The sequence below is a fragment of the Megalopta genalis genome, chromosome 3, assembly GCF_051020955.1.
Source record: "Megalopta genalis isolate 19385.01 chromosome 3, iyMegGena1_principal, whole genome shotgun sequence".
NCBI lineage: Eukaryota > Metazoa > Arthropoda > Insecta > Hymenoptera > Halictidae > Megalopta > Megalopta genalis.
The window spans coordinates 5,563,790-5,589,914 of NC_135015.1; the positions used below are offsets into that span (position 1 = coordinate 5,563,790).

The following is a 26,125-nucleotide window of genomic DNA, read 5'->3' on the forward strand; positions in this document are numbered from 1 at the left end:
GGCCATCTGAATCATCGGAATGAAATTGCGGAAGGTGCGAAGGGTCTTAAATAATAGAATAGCCAAGATGAATAGAAGCGGAGCGTCGAAGGAGGCAAGAGATGGAGCGACGTAATCGAGCAAAGTTTATCGATCGGAGAGCGTTCATTGCGCGGGAATGAGAAATGCGTCCGACGCGATTAGTTTCGAGAGAAGACATAAAAACGTCAGCGGGTGTCTCGCGAGCACATTGCGCGGTATTCCGTGCGATGAGATAATTTATTACCAATATTTTTCACCGGTGTGTTTTCCCGTCGTCATTTGTTTCGCCGTGCTAGACGACCAAAGTGGAGGACGTTTATTTCGAGCGAGGACTCGCCCGGTTTCTTACGTCCTTAACCATCGTCTCCGCGCGGCCTCTTTGTCGTCGAGCGACGAACGTCGGCGTGGGTGGAGGACGGAGAGCGGAGGGTTCACGGCGGGTCGCAGGGGGTTGTTTCGCTCGAAGAAGGGAGGAAGAAGTATTCCCGGTATGCGGTAGCCGGTTTGCTTTGTCCAAATTTTTGTGCCCATTTATCTACACGTTCGTTCTGCAATCCCGGTGGTTCCGTCGCAGGGGCCAGCGCCGACACCACCGCCACCCCTTGTCACCGGGCTTTCATTTCTAAAGCCAGCAAGCGCGTCTGACGAGCCTCGTTCCGTCCCTTCTACCCCTTCAAGCCCGAAATGCCTTTGTTTTTGCTGACTGCCTCGCGATAGTGTCCTAAGCGCGATTGCAATTTCCACTGGGCGGGTGGAATTTTTCTCTCTTCTCCTTTTTTTCACCCTCCCACCTCCCTCCGTCTATCTCTCTCCCTTTCTTTCTTTTTTTTGCAACGCGACTCTTACCGTTACCACTTCCATCGAATATCCTTCTCGGCCGTCGGACCGACGGATTTTTTGCGTTAATGCTTCCGGAAAGAAAGTTCGGCTCGGCCTATCTCTGTCCTTTGCAACTTTTTCGCCTGTCCGTGGAATTTTCGATGAGAAATTCCTGACGCGGCGATGGTCCGACGAACAAAAAAAAATGTGATTGCGGACGCTGGTTGCGATTCCCGTTGACGGAGGACCGGCCGCAACCCTTCTGAAGGATTACTTTTCCATTCCTTTAGCGGTTTCGCGACTGTTCTCAATTTTTGCATTACAATCCGCGACTGTGTTTCTCTTGTTCCTCTCTCCATCGAAACATCAGCTTGTCCGAATCTGTTCGATAATGCTTTGTCATTATCAGAGCTTTCACTTTCTTCACTCGGACAATCTAATATTTTGCCAGAACGTCGAGTATCGCAATAAATCGATCCGATCGATTTCTCGATCATTCGCTGAGAGCTGATTTTTAGTTCTCCATAGCGCTCGCGTGCAAAAGTGCCCAGAAGATAAGTAAATGCTAGGAGCGGTCGACTAGGCGCGGCTTTCGAAGAACTACTAACAGAAGTTACTCATAACACCGCTGCAAACGATGAATCAACAATCTTCGTAACCACATTTACAATGTGCTATCGCGAGTTCGAAACCGACGGGATAAATATTCGGTAGCAGAACGAAGCGACGGAGGGTAAGATCATGCAAGAAGCAGGATGGATCCCGGACAGCATCCCGGCAGCTGTTTATCATCCTGCGAAAATATTGGGTCACCGGTTGATCCTGATGTCGACCGGCGGAGGAGAGGCTCGTTGATAGAAGGGCAATTAATCAAAATGCTAGTGGCCCGGGTGACTTCGGTGGTACGACTGCCGGCAGCGATACACGTGTAGAAGTACGTTACTGCGGCGGTATCGTCGTGAACGACATCGATTCTTGGGTCGGCACCTCGTGAGGCTGCCGGTGATCGATCGTTTTAGGGTTACCGCAAACACACGGGACACGTTCCGCTTCAATTCCCGCCGGGGCTCCGCGGAGACAGTGATCTCGACGGTCTTTGATACCGCTTCATGAATGTGTAAAGTAGGTAGTCCCAGGTTTCTCTAGATTCCGTGGCTCGCCCGGAGACTCGGCGAGCTACACACATATACTGTTCCTGCCAGGCCCCCGCCGGGCCCCGGTCCCCGTTGCCTTATCAGGAAACAATGGTTGTTTTGACTGGCTCCGGTTCTTGACTTTGATCGGCCGCTGTCAGGCCAAGTTTGTCTTACCTGGTAGCTTCCTTTGAACGATCATCCTCCGTCGAAATTCTCTCCTAATGGAGTATTCCGCTTAGTCTCCTGTTGGAACGCGTATTATCAGACTCTTATTATCGTGTTACCGTGATCACCGCTCAAGTTCCGCCACGGGGAATTACTAACTTCCTAGCGCACCTATCCCTCGGTAATTATCTCCCAAAATTGCCCACAAAGCTATTCGTTCGCTGTACAAATTCATTCTCTGTCTCAGTATTTCGGTAATCGCAACTTTATTTTTGAAATTATCGAACCACTCTATAACATATAGTGGTTCACAAAAGTGTTTGTACACCTTTTAAAACGCAATGATTGTTTTAAAACTGAACTAAATTACTTGAACTTTTTTAGACGATAGAGGAACTAGTCTATTAGACGATGCTTTGCTTTTTTAATTTTGATATTACTTGGAATGACAAAAGGTAAAGATCTCTCGCGTTTTTAAACTTTTTTATCATAGCCTATAACGAAAATTTAAAAAATGTTTTTCGTAGATCTCGGTAATTCATATGCGTGTCGAAAATTTTGTCGAACTCGGTTCGCGTTGTTATGAGTTACAACAAATTAAAGATCGCAAAAATCGCAGCTTCATCGCGATTTTAAGCAAAAACTGTAAGAAATCTGCAGTTTTTAAATTCCTTCAGCGCCTGTAGCTCGACTCGATTTCTATCAAATTTTCAGCACGCATATAAGATACCGAGATCTACAAAAAGCATTTTATAAATTTTATAGGCACAGATAAAAAAGTTAAAAAACGAGTTTTAATTTTTTCTTTTCATTCTAAGGAATAGCAACGTTAAAAAAGAAAGCTTTTTAGCAATCGTCTAGTAGTCTGGTCCCTCTGTCTAGTCCCTCTTAAATTCAAGTCATTTAGTTCAGTTTTCAAAAAGTTATTGCGTTTTAAAAGGTGTACGAAAATTTTGTGAACCACTGTAGCTCAGCGATGCCGATGTTGTAAGCAATTAACCATTACTTTGATCGAAAAGATGTTTTTGAAAGTCTAAGAGTGTTGCACACTTTATAGACGAGAAATTATACTAGTTTGTAAAACGAAAATAGTTTGTCAAGTAACTATATATTATCCAGCAAATTATTTAAAATTGTTCAGAGGCGACACCGAGATTATTTCGCAACATCTATTTTGTTGTCTTCAACGTCGTTTATCCGATACATGTTGATACACATAATAAAATAATAGAAAGAATATTATCGTAGAAGCATACATGAAATGTAGCGACGAAAGTTTAGCTATGTATTAATTCGCATGGCTGATAGATTTGCAAACACTTGGATATTAGATGCTTTGCACCTACTGTAATAAACTAATAACTGTGATGTAACAAACATCCAGTTACCAAGCATATACGAAGTACGTACAGCAACAGGAAAGAAAATATTGTCTATCAAAATCACTATTCCATTTTTTCTGAATCGTCGAACGGAATCGTGCAACTGCCAGATTCGTATCTGAGACGTTCGTCGGGAAATACTGTAGCACGCGTTTAAAAAGATCTCGCTTTTATAAACTCCTTAGACGTGGAATTTAAGATATTTTTTAGAAAAACAAACCGTCAGAGGTTATTTCCTCTTTGCGGGTCTTACACGAGTAAAGCGTTATTTACTGTACGCTCGAGCTTCTTTTTACCATAGAAACGGTTTCTCCGCGCTGTTACTCCGGAATATTCATACGCCTGTGGAAAAATAACGGATTGGCGAGGCGTACGGGCGAACTAGCATTGGAAAATCTCCACGCGTTCAGCCTTCGTCGTGGAAAAATTTGAAAAGACTCGCGATAGAGATTTACCGGAGGAAAATCGCTTTATTTCTAATATAGGAAATCTCGCGTGGGAAAATGGTAAATATTAAAACATCGTTTAAGTAGCAAAACACAAAAGGTTTTTTGTACCGATCTGAAGCAAATTCAACGAGACAAAATCGTAAGAGATATTCTTATATTTTAACCCTCATTGCACCCTCATTTTTTCGACTTAATGTGTCCCTCGTGTGTTAAATTGTCACTATCTAAAAAACGATCGATATGATAAGAGACAAATAACTTCTCTTACAAAATATTTTCTTGAAGATAAATAAATACATATTTATACAATGTTCTCTTCACATTTTTTACATACAGTGGCCCACAAAAGTGTTTGTACACCTTTTAAAACACAATGACTATTTTAAAACTGTATTAAAGGATATTAACCGTTTGAGTCCCAGGGATTATTCAGAAAACACGGTCGAAAAATGCCGAACAGCGTGATAGTGCTTGTCTTAATTGATTGCGAAGAGAACCAAGCGGCGCGATAGCGCTCGTCAAGATTGACAAACAAAGCAAAAAGAAGAAAAATGAAAAAAGCAGCTATGCGATGTACGTGCGTCACTAAAGTTTGATCACGATACAAGATCTAAACAGCGCGATCGCGCTGCTTGGGACTCAAACGGTTAAACAGAAGCATTAAGATAAGGCGGTAGAAAAAATAACTTGTGAATTAGAAGAAGAAAAGATGAATCTATTGTACAAATACTGGATGATGATATCTGCACTGACTTTTGCAAGAAGTGAAGTCGCGAAGTTAACAAAGAATTGAATTATTATTGATCGTCTCGTTACCTCGGAATGCTGAACGAATTAGGCACACACGAAGAATAAATAAGGAGTGCGATTTTTGAGAAGACAAAAGCCAAAGAGGAACAGCGCGCCTCTAGGGCAATACCCTGACGACCATCACTGTTGGGAATATAAGGAAATTAAATAACGGATTCAAATTATGATATAAAGAATCGATGGTCCCTGTGTTCGTTGTATCGCGGATTGTAAACACCTGCCACTATTGTATTTACAAGCTAGTTTCGTTCACCTGAATTACGCGACGATATCGAACAGAGCTGAGCTCGACGTGGTACACAAAAAGTGTATTTCGCGCGAGATTTTTGCGTGCTCGCAGCTGGGCACGCAATCGCCTTATTTTCGTCGGCGTCGATTTTAAATTATGTCGAATTTTAGATGAAATATTGAACACTGTAACTCACGTTAAAAGTCTAAAAGTCGCAATTTTCCTAAAACTAGCAGAATAATATACTTTGAAACTGGAAAATAGTGTGAAATTGACATCAGGAAGTGAGGAGGATTAAAAATATGCGTGCGAGTGAAAAATATTAGAAGCGGAAGCCCCGTTGGGGAATATTCCCCGCACGAAAGGTGTTCGTTTTTCGAAAGGGAAGGTTTCACGCTCCATAAATCCTGAAGAGCTTTCGGCCGCAACGATTTCTCGCCGCGAGCGGTTGTAACGAAGAAAATCACCGGAAGAGCAGCTCGATGAGTCACGACCCACATAATTTCTCCATCATCGATTATTTCCGAGGGACGCGTCGGCGTCCGGGATGTGCCTAAGGCCCGCTACCATGCGGAGCCTTGCGGTATCCCATAAATCATCGTGACACGCGCATAAACGTTTCCTAACGTCCGAGCCCGGTAAACGAAATAATTTGATAGCTAATGGCCGTCGGATTGGTGGTGCGGCCGCGCGCGATCCGCGCGAATCGTACGGCCGAGAATACCGAGAATTTTCGCTCGGGAACCGGCAAAGGATGTACCGAGGAACGGGATAGATCCATCAATCTGAAATATGGCGCATTGCGAATTCGGTTTGCCATCCAGGGGTAAGGATGACTGATGGAGATCGGCACCGAGACGCTAATGACGCGGATTCACAGCTCGATGACTGACAAAACATACCTCGTTAATGGATATCGCGTTACCGGTGCCGGACACCCGCCTGCCAGAAGAAACCGTTCCTACCCTGCCACGGACAGATTGGCAAAACTCTCCACTGCCACGGCAACGATCGCTCGATATTGCGATGTTCCCACGCGTCGTTGTACCGCATCATAGATTACAGGTGAACGGGTTGCTTCATAGAGAACGAGCAGAGTTTCGGAGTTGCGGTGTCACTGCATTCTGTGAGCTTCTTCGCTGGCTTCGCAGCACTGTCGATTTTTGCTAATGATTTTCATAACATTTCTTGTTTATTTATTTCTAAATTGTTTCTCTCTTACTCTTACTTGGTTTTTACCATTAAATTGTTTCGAAGTCCATTCGAGGTTAAATCCCTCGCACTACGATTTCTTTCACAGCTACGTTAATTGATGCTGTGACAATTTCTGCTTTTTGTGTCTGAAATTTTGTTGCGATTTAGAATGCGTGAAATCTTCATAATGTGTCTGACTTCGCACAGAGCATGGAGTTGATCAGATTTTAAGGGAATACATGAAACATTTTAAGGTACTCAATGCTATTATCAGTAATAATATTATGTATACCGGAATGTTCTGTCCGTTTGTGAAGTGAAAGAAAATAATACATTTTTCATGCATTTATTGATATTTATTGTACAATATAATTTCCGTCGTTACTTTAAACATTCATGTCCCATTTGAACATATGTAGACGTGTCGAAACTTGAAATGACATTATCGGACATTAACTTTTAATACATTAAAATACAATACATTTCTAATACAATCCTAATACATTTCTATTTATGTCCTGTTTCTTGCAATTAATGCAGATACAATCTTTAGCCAAACTAAACGTGACAGCTTTTATAATAAATCAATCATCAGGATCTAGAAATCGAAAGTAAATAATTTTTTAACGAATCTAGTAAATTACAGGTACGATAAGGATTTTTAAACCGTTATTCCTGATCTCGAGCTCATTCTATCGGCCAGCCGGTGATCAAAGCACTCCAGCGTGTCCACTCGCCTAGTGGCGATAATAGGTGTCATAGCTGATCTAATCGTCGTCATCCAATTCCGAGCGAGTTGCTCATCAAGGTAGCGGTAAAAGCGCAGGAAAAATAAGAAGCGGCTCGTTAGCGGCCGATCCTCCGGTGTAACGCGCAGTTATACGCTGTCCTCGTTACCCGATGGTTTAACGTAACCATGAACGTCAAAGGGCGTCGGTTTATTTAACGTCAAACTAACCGGGAGGAGCGTTTTCACGGCAGTACAGTGCAACGCGCTCGGCTATGATACTTTCGTCCGTCCGAACCTGACAATTAACGCGGTTGCAACCGGGCGCCGCGGTTAACTAACGCGGAAACAGATTACGATGTATTTTTAACCGGCTCCCTCCGGCCCCGGCTATCGGAGAAACGGAACCGGTCGCCGGACCTGGACCAAGTACGAACCGCAAGATATCACATGGAAACAATTTCGTTAGAGAGACAATGGGCGGCACGCGCGCAGCTCTCGCGAGGGCGCGAAATAACGCCGGATTTTACAGCGGCGCGCAACGTGCCGGTGATTTATTAAGTCTCGAGCGTCACGCGCATACCAGTTGCATTTTAATTATTCCGCGGCACGCATTAAAAAAAATGCCCACCCCCGCGTTCAGCCACCGGTGAATAACGACGATCGTTCTCCCGCGTACGAAACTTCTGCGTCCCATGAATCTCTCCCGGCCGAGTCCGGCCGAATCGTTAATCCCTCCCTCATTGCTACTCAGAATCACATTTTTTCCCCGGGGTCCTTGTTTAGCCGGCGAAATGTGTCATCCCGCGTGCAGGAACTGTTGCAATAATTTGTTACGCCGCTGTCCGCGGTCGCCCCGATGAATCGCGGCCGCCGTTTCGCGTCCACAGGTTCATTAAAGGCTTCCAGGGTGAAAGTTCGCCGGCAACGTTTGCGAAATTATTGGTCGCGATTGGACCGAGGATTTTTATTCGATCCACCGATGTTGCAAAATATGATACAGCGTAGCATGTTTTAATCCCTGGAACTTTTCAAAAAAATCTGCATGGTTTTCTTCGTTTCTTGTTGTAAATGTGCAGATTTGCGCGAGGTTACTTTTTAGGACTTGGATCTTTACAGGTTGATATTTAAGGGAAATGTTAATTTTTTATCTTGATTCTTTGCTTTAGTCAATCTCTGTTTACGGCCTGGCTCGTGTCAATGTGACTTATTGTTTCTAAAGTGATACTCATACTTTTTAGACTCATCTAAATTTATGTCATTTCTTTGCTTTAGTCGATCTCTGCTTACGGTCAGGCTCGTGTCAATATGACTTATTTTTTCTAAAGTGATACTCATACTCTTTAGACTCATCTAAATTTATGTCATTTCTTTGCTTTATCGATCTCTCCTTGCGGTCAGGCTCGTGTCTCAATATGACTTATTTTTTCTAAAGTGATACTCTCATACTCTTTAGACTCATCTAAATTTTTGTCATTTTAATACAGTTTTCACTTTAACACTAAACTTATCAAACCGGTCAAAATGACCGGTTTTACATTTTGTATTTTAAAATTGCTGGAATTATAGAGACTTCTTCATAGGAAATTATTAAATGAATTTCACAGTCCGAGTATTCATTGTAATAAAAATTATGAGAAGTCTAAATAGATTTTAGGTCTAAATAGGTTTTATCATTCTTACAGAGCAACAGAAATTCGTCGCTTTTAGTGCTTTTCGAAGTTTTAGGTTGTGTTAAAATGAAATTTAGGAAGATAAGTATGTATTTTTCTTTCCATTCCATTAATTTCATATTATGCCACTAGAACATTAAAGTGGAAGAATAAGAATTAACAACCGTAAAATGAATTATGTACTAAACAGCATTCCAATTAAAAAAAATTGTCTAAAATTTGACAAATTAGATACTCGCCCAGAAGAAAAGATGTTTCATTTAGATGCAACGTAGCCAGAGTATATATTTTTCTCCTCTGCGAAGCATCCGAATATTTCCCCCCTACTTGAATCGCTTAGAACCCGGGGACATACTGGGAACCCTATTGGTTATTTTACGACAGCCGACAGTCCCTTCCTGATTTCCTACCGGGTGACTTGCAAGTGGGACAAACGTGAGGTGACTGGAGAACGCTCACTAAACGTTTTCATCGGTGGGTATTTCTAATAAAACAATCTGCCCGATGAAAGTATACGGCTCACCGTCACGGAACGTGAAACGTGTCGAATTTCAAGGAGAAATGGCAAGCAATATTTAACTGCTGACTTTACTGTATTTTGAAAATAACTGCTCGCGCAAAACTGGACTGTGAATTTCTAGAGCACTCGATCCACGAAATTCGTGACAAATCGCTCGAAATTGATTTTACCAAAAATTCGAAAACACAGATGACTCAAGATGACCTCTGATAAGAGTATGTCTAATAATGTCACTCTTTTATGTCTCTCTAATATCACTCTAACAATGTCACATTTTTTATTTTTAAACTGTTGAAACTATGAAGATTTTTTTTACGAAACAATTGACTAAATTCCTTTGTACAAGCTTACATTGTAATAAAACAGCTTCCTCAACAAAACCTTATACATAAGACATTCGGATAGAAGGAAACAAGTAATACTCAACAGAATAAAAATAAATAAATTAACACAACTATATATAATCTTCAAATCTCATCCTCCAATGTGCGACATTTGCAATTCTAAAATCACAATTGAACACTTTCTCCTAGACTGTTTCAAATACATAGAATTCCGCATTATATATATATAAAGCCAGAATTGTATCAACACTCCGTAGTAACTTTAGAAGTGACAAGCAAATGTCAAAAATTCTGCCATTCCTAAAACAATCCAAGCTCTACAGTAAAATCTAATATAGTCATCTCTAATGGATTGTCGCTAATAACCAAGGTAATCGGTGCGACGTTAAACACATAGAAAAAAAAACAGCAAGAAAACGAAACAGATTCAGTCCCGCCATTTTTATAAAATAGCACGCGTTCGTCATTTTCAGAGCTCGGTAAGTTTATTGTTAACCAAACCGATGTGTTGAAAATTATCAACCCTTATTTGAGAGAGATTCCTGCTAATAGTTCACAAAAATAGTAGAAATCCTTCGATCCTCCCAAAAAAATTGTCTGCGTCATTATCGACTCTCCTAATTCCTATTGGCCCATTAACGTCTTCGGCATCTCTTCTCGCAGTCCTTTGATTCGCGGAGGCTCGCGACGGCTGAATGAGCCGCGGCTTTTCTCTAATTCCGGTGGGCACACGCATCCGGCATGAAATTTTAATATACCGAGATTGCGGATCGCGTTCCAAATTTCCGAGTACATTCAGCTGCCGGTGAAGCGTTGCTGGGGGTTAGCTAGAATGTAGGTCTTCGTAACAGGGCCGCGGACACATAAAGAGGAGGGAGCACAAACGATCTCTCGCGGAAGTCGTTGCGTCGCAGACCGATTCGGGACGCGGCGGCTTTGAATCAATTCGTATTCATTTACAGCGGACGCTGCTAACGGTGAAAAATCGTTCTTAACTTTTCCCCGGCAACGTCCTGCGCGCGGGCAATGAAAGGTACTCGTTACCGAGCAGCGGCAGCGGCAGCAACACCAGCGAAAACCAAGCCGCTCCGCGAAGGGTGGATGCGGTAGGTGGAACCTTCGAATGATTTATCGTCCGCGACACTCGCCCCGTTCCTTTCGTAAAAATAGCTTCGAGTTTCTCGCGGGGTTGCGGGGCCAACAGAGGGGGTGAGGGGGTGGAGTGGGTGGAGCAACGTAAATGTTCCCGCGATGTCGTCCCACGGAGAAGTTGAATTTGTAGCCGGAGGAATTCTGCTCTGTCACTAAAGCGTGTAGATTTCCCGGCGCTCCTTTTTTCGAGGGGGAGGGGACGTTTTTTTAATGGCAACGATTAGTTGCTTCTAATAGCTGCGCGAACGCTCGCTGGTATACCCTCTGATTGGAAATATATTTAAATAGCTTTGAATTTAATTTGAGCTCCAAGAAAATTGCGAGACACTGTTTTAGGTTATTTTAGGTATTTTTAGATGAATGATTGACTATCTCAATTTATGGGCCTGGTTAGTAGGTCAGCAATTTCCTTTAGCATAAAACTTTAACATAACCTTATATTACAAAATACACTAACAATAAGGGAGACCAATATAAACAAAACTTAACAATCAATAAGTAGCATTTCTCTTTGGTTCGGTATTTTCATTTTATTTTACATGGGTCTCTGCAATTGATTAACTCATTTTGAACGCTAAAAACGCCGATCGTCGAAAGAAAATTGTTCGCGGCGTTGTATAAAAATTGTAGGAGTTTGTTCAGTGAAGTTTTATGCCATTTTTATTGTGGTGCATGGGTCTATAAATTTACTGAACTATTATTTATGACGACGATGCGCGACGGCATTGTGACTTGTGTAATTTTGAAGCAAAAAATTGGTTTCGTCGATCTTTATTCATTTATGGTATTTACACATTCTTCACATGAAATATATCCCTCATTTTCCTGATACTATAAAATACTTCATCAAAATGAAGATTTGCATACAGATCCGCGGCCCATTATTAACTTAATATCGGATCGAAGGTTTTTGTGTGAAAGTGCAAAGGTGTCTAATCGACATCAGAGAATTCATAAAGCCTTCGCGAAAATGTGATTTTTACGATTAGCGTAGAAATTGCTGAATTATTGACTCTTGGCGAGAATATGTTTGAACCGTTTGATGCGTGTTTCTCGATAGAACAATGAATGTGATACGCATCGCGTGACGCGTACTTTTTTTTATCCGATTCCGGTAATTCGATCACTCATCGTTATCCTTCTGTTTCCTTTGTTTCAGGTGAGTAATTCGTCGATAACCCTGGTTGCGTTGGAAATCGCTTTCATGCGGTGAGTTGACCAGCTGTGATGGAATTGGTTACAATTAATGGAAATTTTTTTCTGCACCGGTCGCTGTGCTGCGCTTGCACATCAGCGTTTTTATTCGAGCTCGTTGAAGGTTCCGCGCTGGACAGCCCCACTCGGACACAGTATTTATTAAAGACCAGTTCTTGTATTAATACCTGCCCCGTTAGCTTCCTGCGATTCTGTTGAATAATATTATGAAAATAGTTACGAAACTAATAATAAATCCTTTGTATATTACATAATGCTTCTCTTATATCGAGGTTGAAATGACAGATTTAATTGACTAGAACTTGAATAGAGACGCTGCAAAATTGTCGGTATAAAAAGTCTACGAAAAGTTTACAATTTGAAGTATAGGAATATTTTTTTACATGAAGAATGTAGAAACAATAAAGGGCCCAGATCTAGGAATGTTCGTTTAAATCATTTTTCATACTTGAACGTTAGTGTTACCCTTTAACTTAAGACAAAGATTTGTATTATGTCAACGAAAATATTAATTATATCTTTTTACAATTTTTATTTTACTTCTTTAATCTTTTCTACTTTTAAAAAATTTTTAACTTTTGTTTTGTTTGTCACATGCGCTAACTAAAACAATATTGCAATGTAAGCAATGTATTACATATTTCCTGAAAATGTTACTGAAAAATTTACTGAGATATATATTGAATTGAATTAAAAATGCATGTCTATCGTGTTATTTCTGGATAACGAAAACATATTTCACGAACATATTAAATTTTCTCAAGATTGCTCAAACAAATTAACCAACGGCAGAAGTAAATCAATTGTAGAAAATCCTGAAATACGCAAGTAACCGTACAATTTCCCACAGCAGAGTGAGTCCAAAGCCAAATCGCCAAGTATCTGATCTAATTGCAGCCGGGCTAACGGGCGACCCCAAAAAGCTATCGAAAGGAGTCGCCCTTTGTCTAACGTATTCAATGAGAAAAAAAGTTGTGAATGGTTGCTCAATAGCAGCCGGTCATGCGGCGGACGTCTCGGTAGGGTCGTAATTTGTGGCGGTAGGATCAAACAAGTAGCGGAGAAAGTAAGAAAGGTAGGAGAGGAAAAGCGAGTAGCAGCCGAGGAAAGAATGGGGTAGAACGTGCTGGAAAAAAAAGGGAGAAGGAAACGGTCAGACAGACGGGGAGAAAAAGAGCGTGGAGTAGACATCGTGAACCGATCGTCCGTGAAGCTGGTTCGGCGAGTAGAAAAATTGTGTGATACGCGTCTGCGGGAGGGTTGGATCCACCTACTGCGAATAAGCCGGGGTTGATAGCGAAAACCGTCGATTCACACTCAGCGGTAAGGTTAGAAGGGACGATGAGAAAGAAAAGAAGAGACTGGGTTACGGTTCGGGGTGGTAAAACGGGGGTAGAGCGGGGGAGAACCAGCGGGAACGGGAAGGAGGGCTCGAGCGTGGGATGGAGAGGTTCGAGGCAGATGTAAGAGAAGGATTATCTTGCGTCGAGGCTTCGAATCTGATAGTGACTGTTCCGGAGGGTGTTTTCAAAGGTTGGCGCGGGGTCAAGCGGGGTGAAGAGGTATGCTTTTAAGGTATTGGCCCCCAACGGGAAGCGAGCCGAGCGGAGAAGACCACGGCAAACCACGTTCACGAACACCCTGACGTATTATAGGCGTAAAATGGAAGTTCCGTGGCAAATCCGTGACGCTACTTACCTCGAGAAACGCTTCTGACCTTATCGACCGCGTCGTTATAAATCGCCGGCCCGATGGAAGCGACCGTTTCATTGCGACTACCCCTTCGTCATCTGAATTTCTATCTTTGATCGGTTCTGGTGAACGTGCGAGCACGTTGCCCTCGCAGAAAGTTTCCCGAGGTTTGTTTTCTTAATAGGAGGAATTGTTTCTTCCCTAATGCGAGAAACAAGCACGCTCCGCCTTCTCAGGGTCAACAAGTCTTAATAGATTTTACTGTTTCGGCCTTTTAGCGAACTCTTTGCTCGCTGTTGATATATTTGTCATCCGGTGTTCCTTTTTCCAGGAACTGAGTTTGACGCGTAAACTTATCGTCGGCCCGATAAATTACTATCTTCCCTTTTATCCGACGAGTTTTTCCTGGATCGACGGGAATCCGGTAGCTGTCAAAACTTCCGGTCACCGACGCACGATGTGCCGATCGCCTGTTTAGTATTTAGTAGCATCAGAAAACCGTTGTACAACAACAACTTTTGGTGTTGAATTTGACAAGTAAATAACTTTTTAACTCCTGGGTCAGTTCTTTTTTGTGTTAATACATGTTAAGCGCTGGGAGATTCATCACGGTATGTCTCGCGAAGCAACGATTCAAGAAACCCTTACTAAATAATGAATTCAAATTCCGTTGTTTCGAACCGTTTCAAGATTTGTATAGAACAATATACGGCCGAGTATCGTCAGCGAAGAAGTTATTCGCACGTGAAATCCTGATCAGAATGTTGGTCCACGTGTTATGACCTATAATATTACTTTATTGGACAAGATTTTACGAGGCGAATTTGGCGTGTTCAATTAACTCGAATTATCCCAGCCGTGTTTCTTGTCGTGGTGAGGGATTTCGTTTACGTCTCCCGAGTGTCGGGTTTTCCGATACTATCGAGCAGCCGCGCGCTTTTCATAAAACCGGGCAGGAGTGCACAGTTGCAGTTGATCGATCGTTCCGGTTGCTCGCGTTACTTCCTCCCCGTTTCCTTGATCTTTGATCTTTGGTGCGTCCCGTCGGTCTGGCCACGTGATTGCGTCCCAGCAGGTTGTCGTCCGCAAAAAAATTGACAATGCGATTATCCGTGTAACGAGGTGTATCGTCGGCAGACAGAGCGAAGCCGATGCCTCGTAAACTACGGCCGAAATCCCCCTGGGGCTCCTCCCTAAGTCGCCAGGACCTTCAATCGTTATCGAATCTTCGGAATTACACAACACAGTCGATCGGGAAATACACGCCGGCGAATCGCCCCTTAACTCGGTTAGCCCCGTAATTAGCGCGGTAAAGTTACAGAATTTCGTTACAACCGTCCGTCGGGCATTCAGGAACAAAAATTTGATCTTACGAGCTTTCCAAATATACTCGCAACGAGATTACCGTCGGCATATTGCGCGGGAAATGCGATCCTCGTTAAGCTCATTTCAATGCGATCTTAATAATCAATTCAGAAATAAATGAACGATAGACTTCGTTACTACGCTACTGTGGCGCCTATAGGCGCATGACTGAAAGTATACGTCTGCCGCCTTTAAGCGACCAGCAAGTTTGATCAGAAATTATTATTATTATTATTATTATTATTATTAATATTATTATTAACGGACGGATACAATACGGTTCAGTGTTTCGACCATTTTAACGTAAATCTGAAAATACACTCATTCATAGTATAATATAAGTCGCGGTTACGATATCGAATATAGGGTTAACACTAAACCTACCGCGGTCAAAGTGACCGCTTTCTTATTTTGCAATTCTGCAAAGTTTCGAGACTCTTTCGTGGAAAACGCTTGAGTAAGTTATATTATTGGAGCAAGTTTTATAATAAAAACTTTACAAATTCCAAATAAATTCGGTCCTCTCACTTTTGTGAAGCAGTACATGCCAGTTAGTTATTACTGCTGCTAGTTATTACTGCTTGGTAGGTTTAGTATTATTATCGTCTTCTATTCGTTCTGCGAATCTTTTGGGCGTCAATTACGGGATCAATAATGATTTTTGATAAATGATCTCAAAAAGGAGATATTCTAGAATTATCTCTACCATAAACATCACCTAAATCATCGTGTCTGAAAGCTATCTCTTTTAAGTGCTACTCCAACTTCGTAGAATTCTTACAACTGCTGACATATATTAAGCAATTTCATGTCCGAACAAGATCGTCAATCCGCGCAGACCGCATCGTCAGCTCCGTGTCCTACAGAGCCCGAATTTTCGCGTGTCCCGACGGACAAATCACAACAAAGTATTCCACTTTGCTTGAGCCTCCATTGTCTCTAAAGTTCGTCCAGCATGTTGCCGTGCAGCGTTCACGAAACTCAAGCGAGATGAGAGAACAAGGGCGAAGAAGAGAGAGAGGAGAGCGACTTGGTCGGCAGCAAAATCTTCTGCCCGATGGAACAGTTCCGAAATCAGGGCCTCCGTGCCGGAAACGATGGCGGCAGGTGTTGCTCGCCAGCCAAGATGATGAAAGATGACGCGCCGTCACCTTGGCTGAAGATCCTTCTGACTGGTGGTTTCCATCGATCCTGTCAGTTCGAGCATGAAATTACCAGCGAGAGCGGTACAAGAGCGTCGCGGAACGCCGTCCATGGGTGCAGAGGGTTCAACGTCGATGGTGGATGGGGGTGCAAGAGGCGCGGAGGGTGTGGAGGACGCCGAGTCTACGGGACGAAGAGGGAAAGGCAAGCGAAGCGTCGAGAACGCGAAGAACGGAGGCAGCGGAGACGAAACCGGCTGGAATGGGAGGATCAATTATTGTCATTCCATGCTGTAGTCGCTGGATCCTGATGGCTGGTTTCGTGTTGTATGTTACTCCGCGCCAGTTAAACGACAATCCGTTACCGAAGGCAACCTCAGCCCGGATCTCTTCGGCCGTGTGCCACGCAGGCCCGCGGCGACCTCCGCATACCGGCGTATCACGGCCCGGTAATTTGTCACGAATAACGCTTATTAGACAATTCAACTGTTGTCGCGGCCCGGTCATTTATCGACGTGTCCACGATACCGTGAATTTCATTAAGATCACCGGACGGAGATTGCCAGCCGGCGACTATTCGCCGGTCTGGTATGCGGTGATAGCCGCCTGCGCACCGTGATACCACTCCTCGCTCCTGGATCGTCCCGTTGCTCGATCATCGCGAATAATTAATCTGGGATGCCTGCCGCACTGGCTGAACCTGCGCCGTTACCTTTATGTCGCTTCTTGCGCCGTCGAAGTTGAACAGCTTCTTACGCTGCGCGATAGTAACCCTATAGCTTCTCGAGGAAAGTTCGAGCTTCGGAACACGGCTTCTTTTGCATCTTGAAACATTTATTGTCGTCTACACTTGAACTGCGAGACTTTGGACATTAGTGAGCCGTCCGAAGGAGACGATTGTATCAAATGGAGATGCCAGTACCTTTGCCGCATTACGGAGGATCTTCCAGCTGACGGGAAACACTTTGAATTTATTCTGTTTTCTATAAAATTGCTAACGCAACCAGATATCTGTACAACGATCCACGATCTACTTATAATCTAGATAATGCCTCCACTGTGTCTTCGTAGATACCAATACAAAAATTCGAATGCACCCAGATCGCAGAAGTGTCGCAGCTTATCTCAAGTAGTGGAGGTTGTCGTTCACGCTTCTGATTTCTAGAGTGTCTTCGGATCACGGGGACCGAGTTCGTCGTGGATTTCAAGGCTAGATCCTACAGCATGGATCTATCAATTCGATCGAATGTTCTGCAAGACAATTCCGACGAATTACTTTCAGCCAGATTACTCGGCATGCGTGACAGCTGAGCTGATTCTGGGGGGTTAACGTCCGGCCAACCGGTGATCCGATCTCGCGTGTCGATCAGTTGACTTGGTGTCTTCGGTTTGGATGCCACGATCACGCGATTGAGCGATAATGCTAAGCTTAAGTATACGGCCGACCAGAACCATGGATGTATCCTCCAGCACAGTTTAACGAGTCGCGCCTTCGGCAAGACACCTCGGCGGCGGTCTCAACGAGGCAATGAATGCCTGTCGGCTGTAATTGCGACGCTCTTGCGAAAACACGCGCGAAATCCCGGGCAAAGTGTTTTTATAGCAGTCCGTAAACTTATAATTGTGCCGGGACGATTTCGATCACGCAGGAACAGAGGAATGCAGAAGATTGTAATAACAATGACTTTCTCGCATACTAAATTTGTTTATTCTTTTATTCTGTTTATTATCGAATAAAAACATTTAATAAGTCTTATCCGATAAATATAAACTAAATTATGCCTGAAAACACATTAACGGCACAACAATTGGTCACACCATAGTAACCGGCTCCACTGTGCTATCAAAACTTATCCGATAAAGCACATCATCGATACACATTTCTTATTCTGAGTATTTTATCCTTTTATCCTTCCATTTTTGGTGGAATCAAATAACGATATTATATAATATTATTTTATTTTCTTTATTTGTACATAATAGTATGTACATGTAGTTAATAGTTTGTACATGTAGTGCCAGTAGCTGAAAATTTAAATGCTTTTGGATCTGAATAAACAAATAGTCAAACAACAATTGCAGATGCACAATAATGATGCGCGATTTAACAACCGTGTTTTATATTTTCCAAACCATACCAGTGCCTAAACGAATTAATTTGCGGCACTCGAGCCGCTCGCGGTTCGAAAAATATTTGGTGGCGTTTATTGTTCCTACTCTATGGTTTCGCTGATAGAAAACAACTATTCATCCGCGGCGATCGAATAAAACTATCAGAGTATCGCCGATGTTGTGTTGCCGATTAATAATTCAGAGTATAATCTAGAAACGCCAATTGAAGCACTACTATGCGCGGTGAAAAACTAGTAAGATTAAACGAATTATTGTCGGTCACGTAAACGACGCGGCCCCGACGAATTGATTCCCATGAAAATGAATATAAACTCGTTTCGGAAAATAGAGGCAGAAACCCGACATCACCGAGTTCCATAATTTTAACGGGTTCCTCAAACGAGCGGAATTATATTTGCGCGGCGAGCACATTTTCGAAGAATATTATAGCGGGATGCACAGCCAAAAAACTTTCCGTAAATTGCGCTCGGCCCTGCGCCGCGGTGTTCCGGACGCGTTACGATAATTCGAAATCTGGGAATTGCCGGGAAAAGTGAGGAAAAACCCTGTCGGAAAGAAAGGCAACAGGCGGAGCGAAATGAACGACTCGCGATAATTTCGAGTGCGAACACGATTTCCCTGTGTGGCGGCCAGGCGGAGTCCTTGATTCCGCGATAAAGTTATTACTCGGCAGAATTTAAATATGCAACGTGTCCGACGGGGCGCAAAAAAGAACAATGCACGTGCCCGGGTCGGTCTACGACACTGCGATTCCGTGGAGGGAAAATTTTATTTCGCGGCGCCGCTTCGTAACAGCTTGCACAAAACTGTCGGTGATATACGAGCTCGTGCAGCTACCTGGAACGGGGCCATCCACATTAAAAATACACAGCAACGCCAAAATTGATGGACGAGCGGTAGCTGTAATTATTATTATAAATCATCGCGACCGGCGGACACAGGCTCCCCGGCAAGTTGCATTGTCCTATTCGCTCGTGACATTTTATAATTTATAAAATAACGAGTGCGGAAGGGATACGCAGGATCGGGAGAGGGGGGGAGTGGCGGGGTCGAATCTGCGTCCACCGCCCCGACATTAATATCTCGCGTGATCGAATCGCGACACCGGGAAACGCGTGCGAACGATAGTCCCGAGCGATTCGCCCGGCGCGATCTAAAAACGCGGAACTAATTAATAAAATCGCGATACTTGGCCGGTGTTCATAAATCACGGGAAAATGTGGCACGGTCAGAGTTCGTTAGCGAACCGTAAAACGAAACATCAGCTGCATTTTATGCTTCCTACAGCTCTTCCTCCGCGCTTTTTTTCTGCCCCTCGCTTCGCGACCATGTAATTTAATGACTTGTGCGAATGAAGGCATTAAACTAGGCGTGTCATACTTGCACGGGTCGTAACCGGACGGTGTAAACGGAAAAACGTTTACGCGAGCCCGCGCGACTCTCGTTTCTAATCATTTTAAGATTAATCTCGCGTCGCTTCTGTAAACCCGGCTTTTCGTTTCGCGAGTGTCGGTCTCAATTATGTACTTATAAATTACGAATAAAAGACGACATTTTTAACATTTCTAGATTAAATCATTACATTCATACGTGTAATATATTCTTTGGGGAAACGCTTTAGCGACTTATTTTTCCAAATTGATTTATTAATTAGAAACCAATAAGATTTATTTTGTTATTTGAGTTGATCTTCACGTTGAATTTATGACAGGGGAAACTGATATATCACCTCCTTGAACAACGAAAAATATTTAATATACTTATCGTAGCATCATTCGTTTGTTTTTCGTGCATCAGCCGGAATCTTTAGCATCCCATATTGTTTCTCTCAGTACATTCTTTCACATTCACCGATTTACATTCAACCTGTGTTTATAATATTCGTGAAATGTCAAATAGAGAAAAATATGTATCGAACGTTTGTTCAAGGAAAACATCCTAAACGATGAAATACTGAACTGTAAAGATATAAGAAAAATAGGAGTATAGCATCATTCGCAAGAGTTCCAGGAAATCCTGATGTATAAGGATCTGCAGGCTACTGATAACAAATATTGAACAGCTATAAATGGAACTTCTTCGTACTCCTTCGTAATTAGAAAGTCTCGAAGACGAAAAAATCAAGGATAGCAGAAGTCAAATCAGTAGCACACCAACCAAAGGCGCCGATACACGGAACGATTTTCCGAAGAGTTTACGGAGGGAATCGTTCGGCAGCAGAGTCGCACACACGTTCTTCGGTGGAAGCTGCTATCACGGCAGAAAGTCCGTCGCGCGTTCACTTTCACCATTGCTCGATCTTAAACTGGAATTCCCATCGGAGCGGGCGGAGCCAGCGAGTGGATCAGGTGGACCGAGGACGATTCACCGTGATCGAGCGTTTCTGTTCCGTTTCGAGATCCAAAGGTAGGAGAGTACGAGGGATCCGGAGGACGTCGGTGTCCACGGGCGCTCGTAGGCGGAGCGGCCGAAGCGGAAGGAAGGTGGGATTGGTCGAAGGAGGTGAGGAGAGGACGGCCAGTAGTCTGGTTCTCGCCTAATTTGACGCTTTCGATAAATTTAACAAGCTCGTCACGAAGGAAGGGCCCTGTATGTCCGGGCACGGTGCCAGACTCTTGGCGCGTCCGACGCCGAGCCGAGCGGAGAGCCGCGCCTCGCCTCGCCTCATCTTTCCTTGCCTCGCCTCGCCTCACCTTGCCTCGCACACCCGACACCATTACCTTCCCGTATTCCTGGCCGTGCCTGCGTCCCGAGGGACACGCTGGGTCGCCGGCGTCCATTTGGTAATACGCTTCCTCTCCTCCAACCTTTCCAACCCACCATTCCTACGAACATTCTGCGACTCCTTCGCTCGTACCTCCGCTTTGCCGGTTCCCAGACTGGCATCGTTAGGATGCTTTTGCTAGCGTCTCTGACCCTACCCCACCCGCCGACGTTCAGGTCCTTTTCTTGAACACGCTCCACACGGCCCGTCCCACTACCTTATATCTTTCGATCCCCGGGAAAATTCGCCTTTAAGGCCAAGCTGCTGCGAATCGTATGGAAAACTTGACGACTGCCTCTCGGACACTACCGGCCATGTGGGCACACATGTACCAGACCTGCCGGAGGGCGATCCTGGACAACGAAATCTTTTTCCTATGCAAAGTAACCACCCGACTTTCCATCGTTCCCACGGAATTTTGGTTCCCGGACACGTGGGACTAGCTGATGCGATCCAGCGGAGTTTGATCGCAGTGGATTAGAAGTTGATTTGCCCTTTGTAGTTCCTGGAAATTCTTTCAGAAGGTTCGTGATCAGTTTTGGTCTTATTGAAAATAGGTGGGATCGAGATAATCGATGATTTGTGCGGGCATTTGGAGAATTTTGTGCATCGCGTTTAATTTTTATTTATATCATTCGTAAAAACGGTCGACGATATTTATACCGATTATTATTTATTTGATAATCCAGTTTCCAGCTTACTCTATTATCCAGCTAAATTCAGTATTAATAGATTGATTTTCAGTGTCATTAATTTTACAACATGTATCTGTCATTTAACGACAAATAATAGAATGAGTCTTGTCACGCTTTAGAAATTAGTTAGGAAGAAGTGTATACAGTATAAATTCTCCCTAATTGACGTTCAGATTGTACACAAAAGTGGAGAATTTGGGAGGAAGGGATACGATTTTTCGAAACTTACAGCTCGTTTTTACGGTTACCGATTGTCAACAACTGTAAAAACAAGCCGCATGGCTCGAATAATCGTATCTCCTCTTTCCAAATTGTCCATTTTCATGCACAATCTAAGCGTTAATTAGGGAGAATTCACTGTAATTGTACCTTAAGAGCAATTTGACAAGCGACAGCGTTAACATCAGCACAGATATAGATCATCTGTTTTCATTAATACCTCCTCCTGCGGCACTTCAGACGTCCGACGAAGTCGGAAAAAGTTCTCAGAATTTCGAATTAGCCGGTTCAGTTTATTCGTAATTCCGCGGTGCCTATCTGGGCTTGAATCTTTCTTTACGATTCCTTGGAGCGGAGTTTCAGCTTGCCTTTCCCTGGTCGCTAGAAGTTGCGGGTCCCGAAAAGCTTTCATTAATAAGATAGTGAATTTTCCGCGGAGAAGACTGTCCGGGAAAGTTCCGGTAGTTTTTCATTCCATACCTCGAATCCGTTGGGGATTTGTGGGAACGACGAGTAGTTTCTTCACCGCAGACATAAACAAAACGAAGGTAAACGAAAACGCTCAATATTTGCGCACTGTTTCGTGTTTTACTAAGGCGAACTGGTCCTGGGCCGTCGCGTCAGACGGCTACCAAATTTTTTCTTTCCCTTTGCATATAAAACTTCCTGTTCTCCCTAACAATGAAATATAAAAACCCTAAATAGCTGCTTTTAGTTGAAACCGTAAAAGTAAAATTGAATTGCGAATGTTCCTAGTTTCTGAACTCGCAAAGACTCACTTTCTTCGCAGAGTCATTATGCTTTCTAGAATAGTAATTGAAACTTTAAATTGCGTTTCTTTAAACATGCCTAGATGTTTCGAGTAAAAATAGAAATATCAACTTTTTCATTACATTCTGCTAATTTCAGTGAACAAACATACAGTAATTTCTCCCTTATTCGCGCTCAGATTGCACACTTCTTGTCTCTTAACTTGTCCTTTTGTTAATCATTCGCACTACCTTCCAGGATTAAAGAAATGTCTGAGCCTTCAAATGCATCTTCAATCTATACATTGTATTGTGACGTAAATATATGTATTCTTCTGTCAAACTTTATCACCTTCTGCTTATCGTTATCTGTTTCTTTATTACCTAAAGACACGTCTTGTGTACAAACAGTAGCATAACTGAAGGAAACAAGGAAACTGATAAAGCGTAATTCGGCTCTATGATTCTCAGAATCAGATTGGCGTCATTATCGGAAGTCAGATATTCAGACTTAATGTATAATGTCACGAGGATAGCGACATACGTCCGGTAAAGGTTAATTGCATACAGTAATTTCATCCTAATTCAACTGTCACGCACAAGAATGCACAATTTGGGAAGACGAGATACGATTGTTCGAGCCTTGCATCTCGTTTTTATAGTTGACAATCGGTGACTATAAAAACGAGCCGCAAGGCTCGAATAAAATCTCTCTTCTCAAATTGTCAATTTTGGAGCGCAATCTGTGCGCGAATTAGGGAGAAATTACTGTACATAGTTCGGAATAGGATACTCAGTATTTTATCTTTAGTCAAACTAAAAATCTCCTGAATCCTTCCGCCACATCAAAGAACATTTATTCATGAAATGTTCATCGAACAATGACGCTTTTAATATCTCGTCAAAGTGTTTTAAGATCGACGTCCACTGAAATAACTTCGAGCTTTAAGATCCGTACGAGTACCAGTAAAAATACAGAATTTTATCAAACGTCTTTAACGGCTGAGGAACGCGAGTGCGAAATTTCGCGTGCTCGCGAGATTCACGGCCCTTATTCTTTTCGCTGCTGCCGTTCCGGGAGCAGTTCTTCGTAGCAGGTAAATTGCCCGATAACTTTTATCCCGATCACGCCACCGGCGTCCGAGAACTTTCGTAAAGGGTGGGGAGGGGGCTAGAGGGGCCCGGCAGAGTTTGAGGATCGTCTGACAGCCAGCTGGTGCTGCTCCTATATGCACGGTGTTTGCGCGGCGCGGGCCGTCTTCTCGGAGTTCATTTCATCGGGACTTAATAAACGTTTTATACTCCGGAAAACGGTCTTCATAAGGTATGCCCGACGAGCTTCCAAATACGTCCAGAAACGATATTGTCGTTCCTTTACGCGTGGTTTAAATTTCGTCTTCGAAGAAAGGGGTCCAGGGAGACAGGAAGAGAAAGAAGGAGGGAAAGACGGAAAGAGAGAGGCAGACAGAGAGAGAGAGATGAAGAGAGAGAGAGAGAGAGAGAATTGGAGAGAGAAGGGCGCGGACGGTTGGAAGTGGCGAACTACGAATTTCGCAGGACCGTCCAATTTTGAAGAAACGAGGCGAGGAGAGAGCGTACTCAGAGCAAACGAGAGGAGCGTAAGGAGCTAGATTGGAGCGGGAAGGAGAGGGCGAGGGTGGTAGTAAGAGGGAAAGAGTGCCTGTCAATCGTCGAGAAGGTGCGCAGCCAAGGCAATTTCACAGGGGTGGAAAATCAGGGCGATTCTTGAAGTCAGTAAATTTTCTCTGTCCTTTTCCCTAACGCTGCTGATCTCTTTCCTTGGGCCGGGCTCGAGGATGTATACGTTCCTCGAATAGGGCAACAGAGACGGTTGAACCGGGAGACACGAATGCTGCTAGCACGCTGGCGAGAAAGAGAGAAGGAGAAAGAAGGCAGAGAGGAAGCCGGGGCAAACGTACGTGGGCATAACCAGAGCAAAGTGAAAATTGCTGGAACCATTCGGTAGGATTGACCTTACGTGCCGCCCTATATCCCTGGGACTGTTCGCAACGGGCTTGTATACATGTCCCACGTATCGTGAGCATCCATGCACCGGTGTGCCGACGTCCATGTGCGATAGAACGTTCACAAGTAAACATAAATATCTGGGATTTCGCCCTGCACCCCTCAAAGTACTTCTTAGGCCACCTTTCTCTCCGGAATCGCCGGGGGATTTCGCTCCAAGAAATTGCGGAATAATTCGCCTGTTCGCGAAATCCGCGGAGGAAAGTCCCCGATGATCCCGCGACTCTCGGACCAGATCTAAGCTTCCTGGTGGAGATCTTTCAAGATCGATGATTTATTGCTCCACGAAGAGGAAAGTGAGAGGCGCGAAGCAAACGAGTAAATTTGCGGGAATTGTTACCTCCGATCTCGGCTACAGCGGAATTTCGAAACGAGGATTAAGCGCTTCGCTATCTAGCTTTGACTGTGATGCATGTGATGCTGTTTAATATTTGCTTCGCGGTAAGGATTTCTCACTGTGTCTACCGACCTGTTTTGCGTTTCACTGCGCAGAAATTATGTTTTCTTTAACTTGGGTTTCAAAAGAATTGGGTTATGAAAGAACAATGGCCGCAATAAATGTCGCAGCAATTATCTTCCTGTTGGAGACTGTAGTGCTTTATCACTTGGATCAGGATGCACCACGTTGTTACCACGGACTTTTAAATATTCGCATAGAAAACCGGATGTGTTCATGATGTTAAGGATTTTCTAAAATAATTGATTTCTTGCACGACTGACCGTTGCTTTGGTCAAACTGTGAACGTTCCATTAGAATTCTAATTGTTAAAAATTATTTTGTGAATATTTATTACGACCTCTGGATGTGATCCTGCGTAATGAAATTAAATTATAAGATAAATATACACCAGTAAGATAAATATTTCTTGCGTCAGTTATTCAGAGCTATCCATTATTATAATGAATGCATAAGATACACAGTATGGCCACTGATGTTTCTAAATATAAACATTCACAGTGCTGCTCCTTTTAATACAGTAAAAAACGCAACATGAGCAACTCCACGTTCCGCGGATTACATAAAGGAGAAACAGGAACAATGAAGCTGCGCGTATGAAAAGAAAACCACGAGGAAGCGGCGCATAGCCGGGATTATACCGGTTGCATCGAATATTCCATGAATACCGTAAAACCGTGAATTGGTTCTCCAATTGCAGACTTATCACCCCCCTTATCCGTGCGTCTACGGTTATATCCGTACTTCAGTAGTAGCCTTCGGCCATATTGCGCCACGCCGACTCGACTGGCCGACGTAGCTGGATAGCTCGGGAGTCGATTGACCGATGTCCGACGTGACCATTTGAAAATCTTTCTCGGCGTTCACGGTAAACCCCCTATGGGTTTGACTATTCTACACTCCTCTGGCTTTACCGAAGAATCATTCGATCGTCGAACGTTTCCTATTTCTTTCGTTCACCGACGATACAATATTTCAAATATCACCGCCCGATTGCAGAACGTTTGCGGTTCCTTTTCTACAGTTG

The 26,125-nt window shown here is 43.5% G+C and overlaps 1 protein-coding gene and 1 long non-coding RNA gene across 8 annotated transcripts in view; both read left to right on the forward strand.

Annotated features, from left to right (window-relative positions):
* The window catches only part of LOC143259001 (uncharacterized), a 37,083-nt gene extending 24,824 nt beyond the window's left edge, over positions 1-12,259 (forward strand). The window contains exon 2 of the long non-coding RNA XR_013032897.1: positions 11,781-12,259. This is a non-coding gene — a long non-coding RNA (uncharacterized LOC143259001). The remainder of the gene's footprint in view (positions 1-11,780) is intronic.
* The window catches only part of Rbp6 (RNA-binding protein 6), a 1,210,230-nt gene that overhangs the window by 618,418 nt on the left and 565,687 nt on the right, over positions 1-26,125 (forward strand). The gene's annotated exons all lie outside the window — the stretch shown is intronic.